Consider the following 16,793-nt stretch of genomic DNA (forward strand, 5'->3'; position numbering starts at 1 on the left):
ATGCACAATGCCACCATAAGTACATGAATAGAGACCCATCTTACAGTCGGTGCTTTGAGCATTCCCTGTGAGACCAGTATTAGTTTCCGATACACCACTGCAGGTTCAATGTATTCCTTGGACATACACATTGACGATGAAACACAGAAATCGCATCGGAATTAAATACAAAAGGCACAATGCCGCCTTAAGCACAACAATAGAGACTCTTCTTACAGTCGGTGCTTTGAGCATTCCCTGTGAGACAAGTATTAGTTTCCGATACACCACTGCAGGTTCAATGTATTCCTTGGACCTTCACATTGGCGATGAAACACAGAAATCGCATCGGAATTAAATTCAAAAGGCACAATGCCGCCTTAAGTACAAGAATAGAGACCATTCTTACAGTCGGTGATTTGAGCATTCCCTGTGAGACCTGTATTAGTTTCCGATACACTACTGCAGGTTCAATGTATTCCTTGGACCTTCACATTGACGATGAAACACAGAAATCGCATCGGAATTAAGTACAAAAGGCACATTGCCGCCTTATGTACAAGAATAGAGACTCTTCTTGCGGTCGGTGCTTTGAGCATTCCCTGTGAGACCAGTATTAGTTTCCGATACACCACTGCAGGTACAATATATTCCTTGGACCTTCACATTGGCGATGAAACACAGAAATCGCATCGGAATTAAATACAAAAAGCACAATGCCGCCATAAGTACACGAATAGTGACCCGTCTTACAGTCGGTGCTTTGAGCATTCCCTGTGAGACCAGTATTAGTTTCCGATACACCACTGCAGGTTCAATGTATTGACTGGACATACACATTGACGATGAAACACTGATATTACATCGGAATTAAATACAAAAGGCACAATGCCGCCTTAAGTACAAGGATAGAGACTCTTCTTACAGTCGGTGTTTTAAGCATTCCCTGTGAGACCAGTATTAGTTTCCAATACACCACTGCAGGTTCAATGTATTCCTTGGAGATACACATTGCCGATGGAAAACAGAAAAGTATATCGGAATTAAATACAAAATGCACAATGCCGCCTTAAGTGCAAGAATAGAGACTCTTCTTACAGTCGGTGCTTTGAGGATTCCCTGTGAGACCAGTATTAGTTTCTAATAGACCACTGCAGGTTCAATGTATTCCTAGGACCTTCACATTGACGAAGAAACAAAGAAATCGCATCGGAATTAAATACAAAAGGCAAAATGCCGCCTTAAGTACAAGAATACAGACTCTTCTTACAGTCGGTGATTTGAGCATTCCCAGTGAGACCTGTATTAGTTTCCGATACACCACTGCAGGTTCAATGTATTCCTTGGACATTCACATTGACGATGAAACACAGAAATCGCATCGGAATTAAGTACAAAAGGCACAATGCCGATTTTTGTACAAGAATAGAGACTCTTCTTGCGGTCGGTGCTTTTAGCATTCCCTGTGAGACCAGTATTAGTTTCCGATACACCACTGCAGGTACAATATATTCCTTGGACCTTCACATTGGCGATGAAACACAGTAATCGCATCGGAATTAAATACAAAAGGCACAATGCCGCCTTATGTACACGAATAGAGACCCTTCCTACAGTCGGTGCTTTGAGCATTCCCTGTGAGACCAGTATTAGTTTCCGATACACCACTGCAGGTTCAATGTATTGACTGGACATACACACTGACGATGAAACACTGAAATTACATCGGAATTAAATACAAAAGGCACAATGCCGCCATAAGTACAAGAATAGAGACTCTTCTTACAGTCGGTGTTTTAAGCATTCCCTGTGAGACCAGTATTAGTTTCCAATACACCACTGTAAGTTCAATGTATTCCTTGGACATACACATTGCCGATGGAAAACAGAAATTATATCGGAATTAAATACAAAATGCACAATGCCGCCTTAAGTGCAAGAATAGAGACTCTTCTTACAGTCGGTGCTTTGAGGAATCCCTGTGAGACCAGTATTAGTTTCTGATAGACCACTGCAGGTTCAATGTATTCCTAGGACCTTCACATTGGCGAAGAAACACAGAAATCGCATCGGAATTAAATACAAAAGGCAAAATGCCGCCTTAAGTACAAGAATACAGACTCTTCTTACAGTCGGTGTTTTGCGCAGTCCCTGTGAGACCAGTATTAGTTTCCGATACACCACTGCAGGTTTAATGCATTCCTTGGACCTTCACATTGACAATGAAACTCAGAAATCGCATCGGAATTAAATACAAAACGCACAAAGCCGCCTTAAGTACAAGATTAGAAACTTTTCTTACAGTCGGTGCTTTGAGCATTCCCTGTGAGACCAGTATTAGTTTCCGACACACCACTCCAGGTTCAATGTATACCTTGGACCTTCACATTGACGATAAAACACAGAAATCGAACTGGAAAGAAACACTAATAGCAAACTGCCGCGTATGTACAAGAATAGAGACTCGTCTTACAGTCGGTGTTTTGAGCATACCCTGTGAGACCAGTATTAGTTTCCGATACACCACTGCAGGTTCAATGTATTCCTTGCACCTTCACATTGACGATGAAACACAGAAACCGCATAGGAATTAAATACAAAAGGCACAATGCCGCCTTAAATACAAGAATAGAGACTCTTCTTACAGTCGGTGCTTTGAGCATTCCCTGTGAGACCAGTATTAGCTTCCGATACAACACTGCAGGCACAATGTATTCCTTGGACCTTCAAATTGACGATGAAACACAGAAATCGCATCGGAATTAAATTCAAAAGGCACAATGCCTCCTTAAGTACAAGAATAGGGACCCTTCTTACAGTCGGTGCTTTGAGCATTCCCTGTGAGACCAGTTTTAGTTTCCGATACACGACAGCACGTTAAATGTATCTCTTGGACCTTCACATGGACGATGAAACACAGAAATCGCATCGAAATTAAACTCAAATGGCACAATGCTGCCTTAAGTACAAAAATAGGGACCATTCTTACAGTCGGTGCTTTGAGCATTCCCTGTGAGACCAGTATTAGTTTCCGATACACCACTGCAGGATCAATGTATTCCTTGGACCTTCACATTGACGATGAAACACAGAAATCGCATCGGAATTATATACAAAAGGCGCAATTCCGCCTTACGTACAAGAATAGAGACCCTTCTTACAGTCGGTGCTTTGAGCATTCCCTGTGAGACCAGTATTAGTTTCTGATACACCACTGCTGGTTCAATGTATTCCTTGGACCTTCACATTGACGATGAAGCACAGAAATCGCATCGGAATAAGTACAAAAGGCACAATGCCGTCATAAGTACAAGAATAGAGACTCTTCTTACAGTCGGTGCTTTGAGCATTCCCTGTGAGTCCAGTATTAGTTTCTGATAGACCACTGCAGGTTCAATATATTCCTAAAACCTTCACATTGACGAAGAAAAACAGAAATCGCATCGGAATTAAATACGAAAGGCAAAATGCCGCCTTAAGTACAAGAATACAGACTCTTCTTACAGTCGTTGCTTTGCGCATTCCCTGAGAGACCAGTATTAGTTTCCGATACACCACTGCAGGTTTAATGCATTCCTTGGACCTTCACATTGACGATGAAACACAGAAATCGCATCGGAATTAAATACAAAAGGCACAAAGCCGCCTTAAGTACAAGATTAGAAACTTTTCTTACAGTCGGTGCTTTGAGCATTCCCTGTGGGACCAGTATTAGTTTCCGAACCACCACTGCAGTTTCAGTGTATTCCTTGGACCTTCACATTGACGATGAAGCACAGAAATCGCTTCGGAATTAAATACAAAATGCACAATGCCACCATAAGTACATGAATAGAGACTCATCTTACAGTCGGTGCTTTGAGCATTCCCTGTGAGACCAGTATTAGTTTCCGATACACCACTGCAGGTTCAATGTATTCCTTGGACCTTCACATTGACGATGAAGCACAGAAATCGCTTCGGAATTAAATACAAAATGCACAATGCCACCATAAGTACATGAATAGAGACTCATCTTACAGTCGGTGCTTTGAGCATTCCCTGTGGGACCAGTATTAGTTTCCGAACCACCACTGCAGTTTCAGTGTATTCCTTGGACCTTCACATTGACGATGAAGCACAGAAATCGCTTCGGAATTAAATACAAAATGCACAATGCCACCATAAGTACATGAATAGAGACTCATCTTACAGTCGGTGCTTTGAGCATTCCCTGTGAGACCAGTATTAGTTTCCGATACACCACTGCAGGTTCAATGTATTCCTTGGACATACACATTGACGATGAAACACAGAAATCGCAACGGAATTAAATACAAAAGGCACAATGCCGCCTTAAGCACAACAATAGAGACTCTTCTTACAGTCGGTGCTTTGAGCATTCCCTGTGAGACAAGTATTAGTTTCCGATACACCACTGCAGGTTCAATGTATTCCTTGGACCTTCACATTGGCGATGAAACACAGAAATCGCATCGGAATTAAATTCAAAAGGCACAATGCCGCCTTAAGTACAAGAATAGAGACCATTCTTACAGTCGGTGATTTGAGCATTCCCTGTGAGACCTGTATTAGTTTCCGATACACCACTGCAGGTTCAGTGTATTCCTTGGACCTTCACATTGACGATGAAACACAGAAATCGCATCGGAATTAAGTACAAAAGGCACATTGCCGCCTTATGTACAAGAATAGAGACTCTTCTTGCGGTCGGTGCTTTGAGCATTCCCTGTGAGACCAGTATTAGTTTCCGATACACCACTGCAGGTACAATATATTCCTTGGACCTTCACATTGGCGATGAAACACAGAAATCGCATCGGAATTAAATACAAAAAGCACAATGCCGCCATAAGTACACGAATAGTGACCCGTCTTACAGTCGGTGCTTTGAGCATTCCCTGTGAGACCAGTATTAGTTTCCGATACACCACTGCAGGTTCAATGTATTGACTGGACATACACATTGACGATGGAAAACAGAAAAGTATATCGGAATTAAATACAAAATGCACAATGCCGCCTTAATTGCAAGAATAGAGACTCTTCTTACAGTCGGTGCTTTGAGGATTCCCTGTGAGACCAGTATTAGTTTCTAATAGACCACTGGAGGTTCAATGTATTCCTAGGACCTTCACATTGACGAAGAAACACAGAAATCGCATCGGAATTAAATACAAAAGGCAAAATGCCGCCTTAAGTACAAGAATACAGACTCTTCTTACAGTCGGTGTTTTGCGCAGTCCCTGTGAGACCAGAATTAGTTTCCGATACACCACTCCAGGTTCAATGTATTCCTTGGACCTTCACATTGACGATGAAACACAGAAATCGAATCGGAAAGAAATACTAATAGCAAACTGCCGCGTTTGTACAAGAATAGAGACTCGTCTTACAGTCGGTGTTTTGAGCATACCCTGTGAGACCAGTATTAGTTTCCGATACACCACTGCAGGTTCAATGTATTCCTTGCACCTTCACATTGGCGATGAAACACAGAAATCGCATAGGAATTAAATACAAAAGGCACAATGCCGCCTTAAATACAAGAATAGAGACTGTTCTTACAGTCGGTGCTTTGAGCATTCCCTGTGAGACCAGTATTAGCTTCCGATACAACACTGCAGGCACAATGTATTCCTTGGACCTTCAAATTGACGATGAAACACAGAAATCGCATCGGAATTAAATTCAAAAGGCACAATGCCTCCTTAAGTACAAGAATAGGGACCCTTCTTACTGTCGGTGCTTTGAGCATTCCCTGTGAGACCAGTATTAGTTTCCGATACACGGCAGCACGTTAAATGTATCCCTTGGACCTTCACATGGACGATGAAACACAGAAATCGCATCGGAATTAAATTCAAAAGGCACAATGCTGCCTTAAGTACAAAATTAGAGACCATTCTTACAGTCGGTGCTTTGAGCATTCCCTGTGAGACCAGTATTAGTTTCCGATACACCACTGCAGGTTCAATGTATTCCTTGGACCTTCACATTGACGATGAAACACAGAAATCCCATCGGAATTAAATACAAAAGGCGCAATTCCGGCTTACGTACAAGAATAGAGACCCTTCTTACAGTCGGTGCTTTAAGCATTCCCTGTGAGATCAGTATTAGTTTCTGATACACCACTGCTGGTTCAATGTACTCCTTGGACCTTCCCATTGACGATGAAACACAGAAATCGCATCGGAATGAATACAAAAGGCACAATGCCGTCATAAGTACAAGAATAGAGACTCTTCTTACAGTCGGTGCTATAAGCATTCCCTGTGAGACCGGTATTAGTTTCCGATACACCACTGCAAGTTCAATGTATTCCAAGGACCTTCACATTGACGAAGAAACACAGAAATCGCATCGGAGTTAAATACAAAAGGCACAATGCCATCTTAAGTACAAGAATAGATCCTCTTCTTACAGTCGGTGCCATGATCATTCCCTGTGACACCAGTATTAGTTTCCGATACACCACTGCAGGTTCAATGTATTCCTTGGACCTTCACATTGACGATGAAACACAGAAATCGCATCGGAATTAAATACAAAAGGCCCAATGCCGCCTTAAGTACAAGAATAGAGACTCTTCATACAGTCGGTGCTTTGAGCATTCCCTGTGAGACCAGTATTAGTTTCTGATACACCACTGCAGGTTCAATGTATTCCTTGGACATTCACATTGACGATGAATCACAGAAATCGCATCGGAATTAAATACATAAGGCACAACGCCGCCTAAGGTACAAGAATAGAAACTCTTCTTACAGTCGGTGTTTTGAGCATTCCCTGTGAGACCAGTGTTAGTTTCCTATACACCACTGCAGGTTCAATGTATTCCTTGGACCTTCACATCGACGATGAAACACAGAAATCGCTTTGGAATTAAATTCAAAAGGCACTATGCCATCTCAAGTACAAGAATAGAGGCTCTTCTTACAGTCGGTGCTTTGAGCATTCCCTGTGAGACCAGAATTAGTTTCCGATACACTACTCCAAGTTCAATGTATTCCTTGGACCTTCACATTGACGATGAAACACAGAAATCGAATCGGAAAGAATTGCAAATAGCAAACTGCCGCGTAAGTACAAAAATAGAGACTCGTCTTACAGTCGGTGTTTTGATCATACCCTGTGAGACCAGTATTAGTTTCCGATACACCACTGCAGGTTCAATGTATTCCTTGCACCTTCACATTGACGATGAAACACAGAAATCGCATCGGAATTAAATACCAAAGGCACAATGCCGCCTTAAATACAAAAATAGAGACTCTTCTTTCAGTCGGTGATTTGAGCATTCCCTGTGAGACCAGTATTAGCTTCCGATACACCACTGCAGGCACAATGTATTCCTTGGACCTTCAAATTGACGATGAAACACAGAAATCGCATCGGAATTAAATTCGAAAGGCACAATGCCTCCTTAAGTACAAGAATAGAGACCCTTCTTACAGTCGGTGCTTTGGGCATTCCTTGTGAGACCAGTATTAGTTTCCGATACACGACTGCACGTTAAATGTATCGCTTGGACCTTCACATGGACGACGAAACACAGAAATCGCGTCGGAATTAAATTCAAAAGGCACAATGCTGCATTAAGTACAAAAATATAGACCATTCTTACAGTCGGGGCTTTGAGCATTCCCTGTGAGACCAGTATTAGTTTCCGATACACCACTGCACGTTCAATGTATTCCTTGGACCTTCACATTGACGATGAAACACAGAAATCGCATCGGAATTAAATACAAAAGGCGCAATTCCGCCTTACGTACAAGAATAGAGACCCTTCTTACAGTCGGTGCTTTGAGCATTCCCAGTGAGACCAGTATTAGTTTCTGATACACCACTGCTGGTTCAATGTATTCCTTGGACCTTCACATTGACGATGAAACACAGAAATCGCATCGGAATTAAATACAAAAGGCACAATGCTGTCATAAGTACAAGAATAGGGACTATCTTACAGTCGGTGCTTTGAGCATTCCCTGTGAGACCGGTATTAGTTTCCGATACACCACTGCAGGTTCAATGTATTCCTTGGACCTTCACATTGACGATGAAACACAGAAATCGCGCGGAATTAAATACAAAAGGCGAAATGCCGCTTTAAGTACAAGATTAGAGACTCTTCTTACAGGTGGTGCTTTGAGCACACCCTGTGAGACCAGTATTAGTTTCCGATACACCACTGCAGGTTCAATGTATTCCTTGGACCTTCACATTGATGATGAAACACAGAAATCGCATCGGAATTAAATACAAAAGGCGCAATTCCGCCTTACGTACAAGAATAGAGACCCTTCTTACAGTCGGTGCTTTGAGCATTCCCTGTGAGACCAGTATTAGTTTCTGATACACCACTGCTGGTTCAATCTATTCCTTGGACCTTCACATTGACGATGAAACACAGAAATCGCATCGGAATTAAATACAAAAGGCGAAATGCCGCTTTAAGTACAAGATTAGAGACTCTTCTTACAGGTGGTGCTTTGAGCACTCCCTGTGAGACCAGTATTAGTTTCCGATACACCACTGCAGGTTCAATATATTCCTTGGACCTTCACATTGATGATGAAACACAGAAATCGCATCGGAATTAAATACAAAAGGCGCAATTCCGCCTTACGTACAAGAATAGAGACCCTTCTTACAGTCGGTGCTTTGAGCATTCCCTGTGAGACCAGTATTAGTTTCTGATACACCACTGCTGGTTCAATCTATTCCTTGGACCTTCACATTGACGATGAAACACAGAAATCGCATCGGAATTAAATACAAAAGGCACAATGCCGTCATAAGTACAAGAATAGAGACTCTTCTTACAGTCGGTGCTATAAGCATTCCCTGTGAGACCAGTATTAGTTTCCGATACACCACTGCAGGTTCAATGTATTCCGTGGACCTTCACATTGACGATGAAACACAGGAATCGCATCGGAATTAAATACAAAAGGCGCAATGCCGCCTTAAGTACAAGAATAGAGACTCTTCTTACAGTCGGTGCTTTGAGCATTCCCTGTGAGACCAGTATTAGTTTCCGATACACCACTGCAGGTTCAATGTATTCCTTGGACCTTCACATTGACGATGAAACACAGAAATCCCATCGGAATTAAATACAAAAGGCGCAATTCCGGCTTACGTACAAGAATAGAGACCCTTCTTACAGTCGGTGCTTTGAGCATTCCCTGTGAGACCAGTATTAGTTTCTGATACACCACTGCTGGTTCAATGTACTCCTTGGACCTTCACATTGACGATGAAACACAGAAATCGCATCGGAATAAATACAAAAGGCACAATGCCGTCATAAGTACAAGAATAGAGACTCTTCTTACAGTCGGTGCTATAAGCATTCCCTGTGAGACCGGTATTAGTTTCCGATACACCACTGCAAGTTCAATGTATTCCAAGGACCTTCACATTGACGAAGAAACACAGAAATCGCATCGGAGTTAAATACAAAAGGCACAATGCCATCTTAAGTACAAGAATAGATCCTCTTCTTACAGTCGGTGCCATGATCATTCCCTGTGACACCAGTATTAGTTTCCGATACACCACTGCAGGTTCAATGTATTCCTTGGACCTTCACATTGACGATGAAACACAGAAATCGCATCGGAATTAAATACAAAAGGCCCAATGCCGCCTTAAGTACAAGAATAGAGACTCTTCTTACAGTCGGTGCTTTGAGCATTCCCTGTGAGACCAGTATTAGTTTCTGATACACCACTGCAGGTTCAATGTATTCCTTGGACATTCACATTGTTGATGAATCACAGAAATCGCATCGGAATTAAATACATAAGGCACAACGCCGCCTAAGGTACAAGAATAGAAACTCTTCTTACAGTCGGTGTTTTGAGCATTCCCTGTGAGACCAGTGTTAGTTTCCTATACACCACTGCAGGTTCAATGTATTCCTTGGACCTTCAGATCGACGATGAAACACAGAAATCGCTTTGGAATTAAATTCAAAAGGCACTATGCCATCTTAAGTACAAGAATAGAGGCTCTTCTTACAGTCGGTGCTTTGAGCATTCCCTGTGAGACCAGAATTAGTTTCCGATACACTACTCCAAGTTCAATGTATTCCTTGGACCTTCACATTGACGATGAAACACAGAAATCGAATCGGAAAGAAATGCAAATAGCAAACTGCCGCGTAAGTACAAAAATAGAGACTCGTCTTACAGTCGGTGTTTTGATCATACCCTGTGAGACCAGTATTAGTTTCCGATACACCACTGCAGGTTCAATGTATTCCTTGCACCTTCACATTGACGATGAAACACAGAAATCGCATCGAAATTAAATACACAAGGCACAATGCCGCCTTAAATACAAGAATAGAGACTCTTCTTTCAGTCGGTGATTTGAGCATTCCCTGTGAGACCAGTATTAGCTTCCGATACACCACTGCAGGCACAATGTATTCCTTGGACCTTCAAATTGACGATGAAACACAGAAATCGCATCGGAATTAAATTCGAAAGGCACAATGCCTCCTTAAGTACAAGAATAGAGACCCTTCTTACAGTCGGTGCTTTGGGCATTCCCTGTGAGACCAGTATTAGTTTCCGATACACGACTGCACGTTAAATGTATCGCTTGGACCTTCACATGGACGACGAAACACAGAAATCGCGTCGGAATTAAATTCAAAAGGCACAATGCTGCCTTAAGTACAAAAATATAGACCATTCTTACAGTCGGTGCTTTGAGCATTCCCTGTGAGACCAGTATTAGTTTCCGATACACCACTGCACGTTCAATGTATTCCTTGGACCTTCACATTGACGATGAAACACAGAAATAGCATCGGAATTAAATACAAAAGGCGCAATTCCGCCTTACGTACAAGAATAGAGACCCTTCTTACAGTCGGTGCTAAGAGCATTCCCAGTGAGACCAGTATTAGTTTTTGATACACCACTGCTGGTTCAATGTATGCCTTGGACCTTCACATTGACGATGAAACACAGAAATCGCATCGGAATTAAATACAAAAGGCACAATGCTGTCATAAGTACAAGAATAGGGACTATCTTACAGTCGGTGCTTTGAGCATTCCCTGTGAGACCGGTATTAGTTTCCGATACACCACTGCAGGTTCAATGTATTCCTTGGACCTTCACATTGACGATGAAACACAGAAATCGCATCGGAATTAAATACAAAAGGCGAAATGCCGCTTTAAGTACAAGATTAGAGACTCTTCTTACAGGTGGTGCTTTGAGCACTCCCTGTGAGACCAGTATTAGTTTCCGATACACCACTGCAGGTTCAATGTATTCCTTGGACCTTCACATTGACGATGAAACACAGAAATCGCATCGGAATTAAATACAAAAGGCGCAATTCCGCCTTACGTACAAGAATAGAGACCCTTCTTACAGTCGGTGCTTTGAGCATTCTCTGTGAGACCAGTATTAGTTTCTGATACACCACTGCTGGTTCAATCTATTCCTTGGACCTTCACATTGACGATGAAACACAGAAATCGCATCGGAATTAAATACAAAAGGCACAATGCCGTCATAAGTACAAGAATAGAGACTCTTCTTACAGTCGGTGCTATAAGCATTCCCTGTGAGACCAGTATTAGTTTCCGATACACCACTGCAGGTTCAATGTATTCCGTGGACCTTCACAATGACGATGAAACACAGGAATCGCATCGGAATTAAATACAAAAGGCGCAATGCCGCCTTAAGTACAAGAATAGAGACTCTTCTTACAGTCGGTGCTTTGAGCATTCCCTGTGAGACCAGTATTAGTTTCCGATACACCACTGCAGGTTCAATGTATTCCTTGGACCTTCACATTGACGATGAAACACAGAAAGCGCGTCGGAACTAAATACAAAACGCACAATGTCGCCTTAAGTAAAAGAATAGAGACTCTTCTTACACTCGGTGTTTTGCGCATTCCCTGTGAGACCAGTATTAGTTTCCGATACACCACTGCAGGTTCAATGTATTCCTTATATCTTCACATTGACGATGAAAAAGAGAAATCGCATCGGAATTAAATACAAAGGGCACAATGTCTCCACAAGTACAAGAATAGTGACTCTTCGTACAGTCGTTGCTTTGAGCATTCCCTGTGAGACCAGTATTAGTTTCCGATACACCACTGCAGGTTCAATGTATTGACTGGACATACACATTGACGATGAAACACTGAAATTACATCGGAATTAAATACAAAAGGCACAATGCCGCCTGAAGTACAAGAATAGAGATTCTTCTTACAGTCGGTGCTTTAAGTGAGACCAGTATCAGTTTCCAATACACCACTGCAGGTTCAATGTATTCCTTGGACATATACATTGCAGATGAAAAACAGAAATTATATCGCAATTAAATACAAAATGCACAATGCCGCCTTAAGTGCAAGAATAGAGACTCTTCTTACAGTCGGTGCTTTGAGCATTCCCTGTGAGACCAGTATTAGTTTCTGATAGACCACTGCAGGTTCAATGTATTCCTAGGACCTTCACATCGACGAAGAAACACAGAAATCGCATCGGAATTAAATACGAAAGGCAAAATGCCGCCTTAAGTACAATAATACAGACTCTTCTTACACTCGGTGTTTTGCGCATTCCCTGTGAGACCAGTATTAGTTTCCGATACACCACTGCAGGTTTAATGCATTCCTTGGACCTTCACATTGACGATGAAACACAGAAATCGCATCGGAATGAAATACAAATGGCACAAAGCCGCCTTAAGTACAAGATTAGAAACTTTTCTTACAGTCGGTGCTTTGAGCATTCCCTGTGAGACCAGTATTAGTTTCCGATACACCACTGCAGTTTCAGTGTATTCCTTGGACCTTCACATTGACGATGACGCACAAAAATCGCTTCGGAATTAGATACAAAAGGCACAATGCCACCATAAGTACATGAATAGAGACTCATCTTACAGTCGCTGCTTTGAGCATTCCCTGTCAGACCAGTATTAGTTTACGAAACACCACTGCAGGTTCAATATATTCCTTGGACATACACATTGACGATGAAACACAGAAATCGCATCGGAATTAAATACAAAAGGCAAAATGCCGCCTTAAGCACAACAATAGAGACTCTTCTTACAGTGGGTGCTTTGAGCATTCCCTGTGAGACAAGTATTAGTTTCCGATACACCACTGCAGGTTCAATGTATTCCTTGGACCTTCACATTGGCGATGAAACACAGAAATCGCATCGGAATTAAATTCAAAAGGCACAATGCCGCCTTAAGTACACGAATAGAGACCATTCTTACAGTTGGTGCTTTGAGCATTCCCTGTGAGACCTGTATTAGTTTCCGATACACCACTGCAGGTTCAAGGTATTCCTTGGACCTTCACATTGACGATGAAACACAGAAATCGCATCGGAATTAAGTACAAAAGGCACAATGCCGCCTTATGTACAAGAATAGAGACTCTTCTTACGGTCGGTGCTTTGAGCATTCCCTGTGAGACCAGTATTAGTTTCCGATACACCACTGCAGGTACAATATATTCCTTGGACCTTCACATTGGCGATGAAACACAGAAATCGCATCGGAATTAAATACAAAACGCACAATGCCGCCTTAAGTACAAGAATAGAGACCCTTCTTACAGTCGGTGCTTTGAGCATTCCCTGTGAGACCAGTATTAGTTTCCGATACACCACTGCGGGTTCAATGTATTCCTTGGACATTCGCAATGACGACGAAACACTGAATTTACATCGGAATTAAATACAAAAGACTCAATGCCGCCGTAAGTACAAGAGGAGTGAGACTTCTTAGAGTCTGTGTTTTTATCCTTTCCTGTGAGACCAGTATTAGTTTCCGATACACCACTGGAAGTTGGATGTATTCCTTTGTCCTTCACATTGACGATGAAAAAGAGAAATCGCATTGGAATTAAATACAAAGGGCACAATGTCGCCTCAAGTACAAGAATAGTGACTCTTCGTACAGTCGGTGCTTTGAGCATTCCCTGTGAGACCAGTAATAGTTTCCGATACACCACTGCAGGTTCAATGTATTGACTGGACATACACATTGACGATGAAACACTGAAATTACATCGGAATTAAATACAAAAGGCACAATGCCGCCTTAAGTACAAGAATAGAGACTCTTCTTACAATCGGTGCTTTAAGCATTCCCTGTGAGACCAGTATTAGTTTCCAATACACCACTGCAGGTTCAATGTATTCCTTGGACATACACATTGCCGATGGAAAACAGAAATTATATCGGAATTAAATACAAAATGCACAATGCCGCCTTATGTGCAAGAATAGAGACTCTTCTTACAGTCGGTGCTTTGAGGATTCCCTGTGAGACCAGTATTAGTTTCTAATAGACCACTGCAGGTTCAATGTATTCCTAGGACCTTCACATTGACGAAGAAACACAGAAATCGCATCGGAATTAAATACAAAAGGCAAAATGCCGCCTTAAGTACAAGAATACAGACTCTTCTTACAGCCGGTGTTTTGTGCATTCCCTGTGAGACCAGTATTAGTTTCCGATACACCACTGCAGGTTTAATGCATTCCTTGGACCTTCACATTGACAATGAAACACAGAAATCGCATCGGAATTAAATACAAAAGGCACAAAGCCGCCTTAACTACAAGATTAGAAACTTTTCTAACAGTCGGTGCTTTGAGCATTCCCTGTGAGACCAGTATTAGTTTCCGACACACCACTGGAGTTTCAGTGTATTCCTTGGACCTTCACATTGACGATGAAACACAGAAATCGCTTCGGAATTAAATACAAAAGGCACAATGCCACCATAAGTACAAGAATTGAGGTCTTCTTACAGTCGGTGCTTTCAGCATTCCCTGTGAGACCAGTATTAGTTTCCGATACACCACTGCAAGTTCAATGTATTCCTTGGACATACACATTGACGATGAAACACTTTAATTACATCGGAATTAAATACAAAAGTCTCAATGCCGCCTTAAGTACAAGAAGAGTGAGACTTCTTAGAGTCTGTGTATTTATTCTTTCCTGTGAGACCAGTATTAGTTTCCGATACACCACTGCAGGTTCTATGTATTCCTTGGTCCTTCACATTGACGATGAAACACAGAAATCGCATCGGAATTAAATACAAAAGGCACAATGCCGCCATAAATACAAGAATAGAGACTCTTCTTACAGTCGGTGCTTTGAGCATTCCCTGTGAGACCAGTATTAGCTTCCGATACACCACTGCAGGCACAATGTATTCCTTGGACTTTCAAATTGACGATGAAACACAGAAATCGCATCGGAATTAAATTCAAAAGGCACAATGCCTCCTTAAGTACAAGAATAGAGACCCTTCTTACAGTCGGTGCTTTGAGCACTCCCTGTGAGACCAGTATTAGTTTCCGATACAAGACTGCACGTTAAATGTATCCCTTGGACCTTCACATGGACGATGAAACACAGAAATCGCATCGGAATTAAATTCAAAAGGCACAATGCTGCCTTAAGTACAAAAATAGAGACCATTCTTACAGTCGGTGCTTCGAGCATTCCCTGTGAGACCAGTATTAGTTTCCGATACACCACTGCAGGTTCAGTGTGTTCCTTGGACCTTCACATTGACGATGAACCACAGAAATCGCATCGGAATTAAGTACAAAAGGCACAATGCCGCCTTATGTACAAGAATAGAGACTCTTCTTACGGTCGGTGGTTTGAGCATTCCCTGTGAGACCAGTATTAGTTTTCGATACACCACTGCACGCACAATGTATTCCTTGGACCTTCACATTGACGAAGAAACACAGAAAACGCATCGGAATGAAATACAAAAGGCAAACTGCCGCGTAAGTACAAGAATAGAGGCTCGTCTTACAGTCAGTGTTTTGAGCATTCTCTGTGAGACCAGTTTTAGTTTCCGATACACCACTGCAGGTACAATGTATTCCTTGGACCTTCACATTGGCGATGAAACACGGAAATCGCATCGGAATTAAATACAAAAGGCACAATGCCGCCTTAAGTACAAGAATAGAGACTCTTCTTACTGTCGGTGCTTTGAGCATTCCCTGTGAGACCAGTATTAGTTTCCGACACACCACTGCATGTTCAATGTATTCCTTGGACCTTCACATTGACGATGAAACACAGAAATCGCATCGGAATTAAAAACAAAAGGCACAATGCCGCCTTAAGTACAAGAATAGAAACTCTTCTTACAGTCGGTGTTTTGAGCATTCCCTGTGAGACCAGTATTAGTTTCCGATTCACCACTGCAGGTTCAATGTATTCCTTGGACCTTCACATTGACGATGAAACACGGAAATCGCATCGGAATTAAATACAAAAGGCACAATGCAGCCTTAAGTACAAGAATAGGAACTCTTCTTACGTTCGGTGCTTTGAGCATTCCCTGTGAGACCAGTATTAGTTTCCGATACACCACTGCAGGTTCAATGTATTCCTTGGACCTTCACATTGACGATGAAACACAGAAATCGCATCGGAATTAAATACAATAGGCACAATGACGCTTTAAATACAAGAATAGAGACTCTTCTTACAGTCGGTATTTTGAGTATTCCCTGTGAGACCAGTATTAGTTTCCGATACACCACTGCAGGTTCATTGTATTCCATGGACATACACATTGACGATGAAACACTGAAATTACATCGGAATTAAATACAAAAGGAACAATTCCGCCATAAGTGCAAGAACAGTGAGAGTTCTTAGAGTCTGTGCTTTGATCCTTTCCTGTTAGACCAGTATTAGTTTACGATACACCACTGCCGGTTCAATGTATTCCTTGGTCCCTCA

The sequence above is a fragment of the Schistocerca americana genome, unplaced genomic scaffold (genome assembly GCF_021461395.2).
Source record: "Schistocerca americana isolate TAMUIC-IGC-003095 unplaced genomic scaffold, iqSchAmer2.1 HiC_scaffold_13, whole genome shotgun sequence".
Taxonomy (NCBI): Eukaryota; Metazoa; Arthropoda; class Insecta; order Orthoptera; family Acrididae; genus Schistocerca; species Schistocerca americana.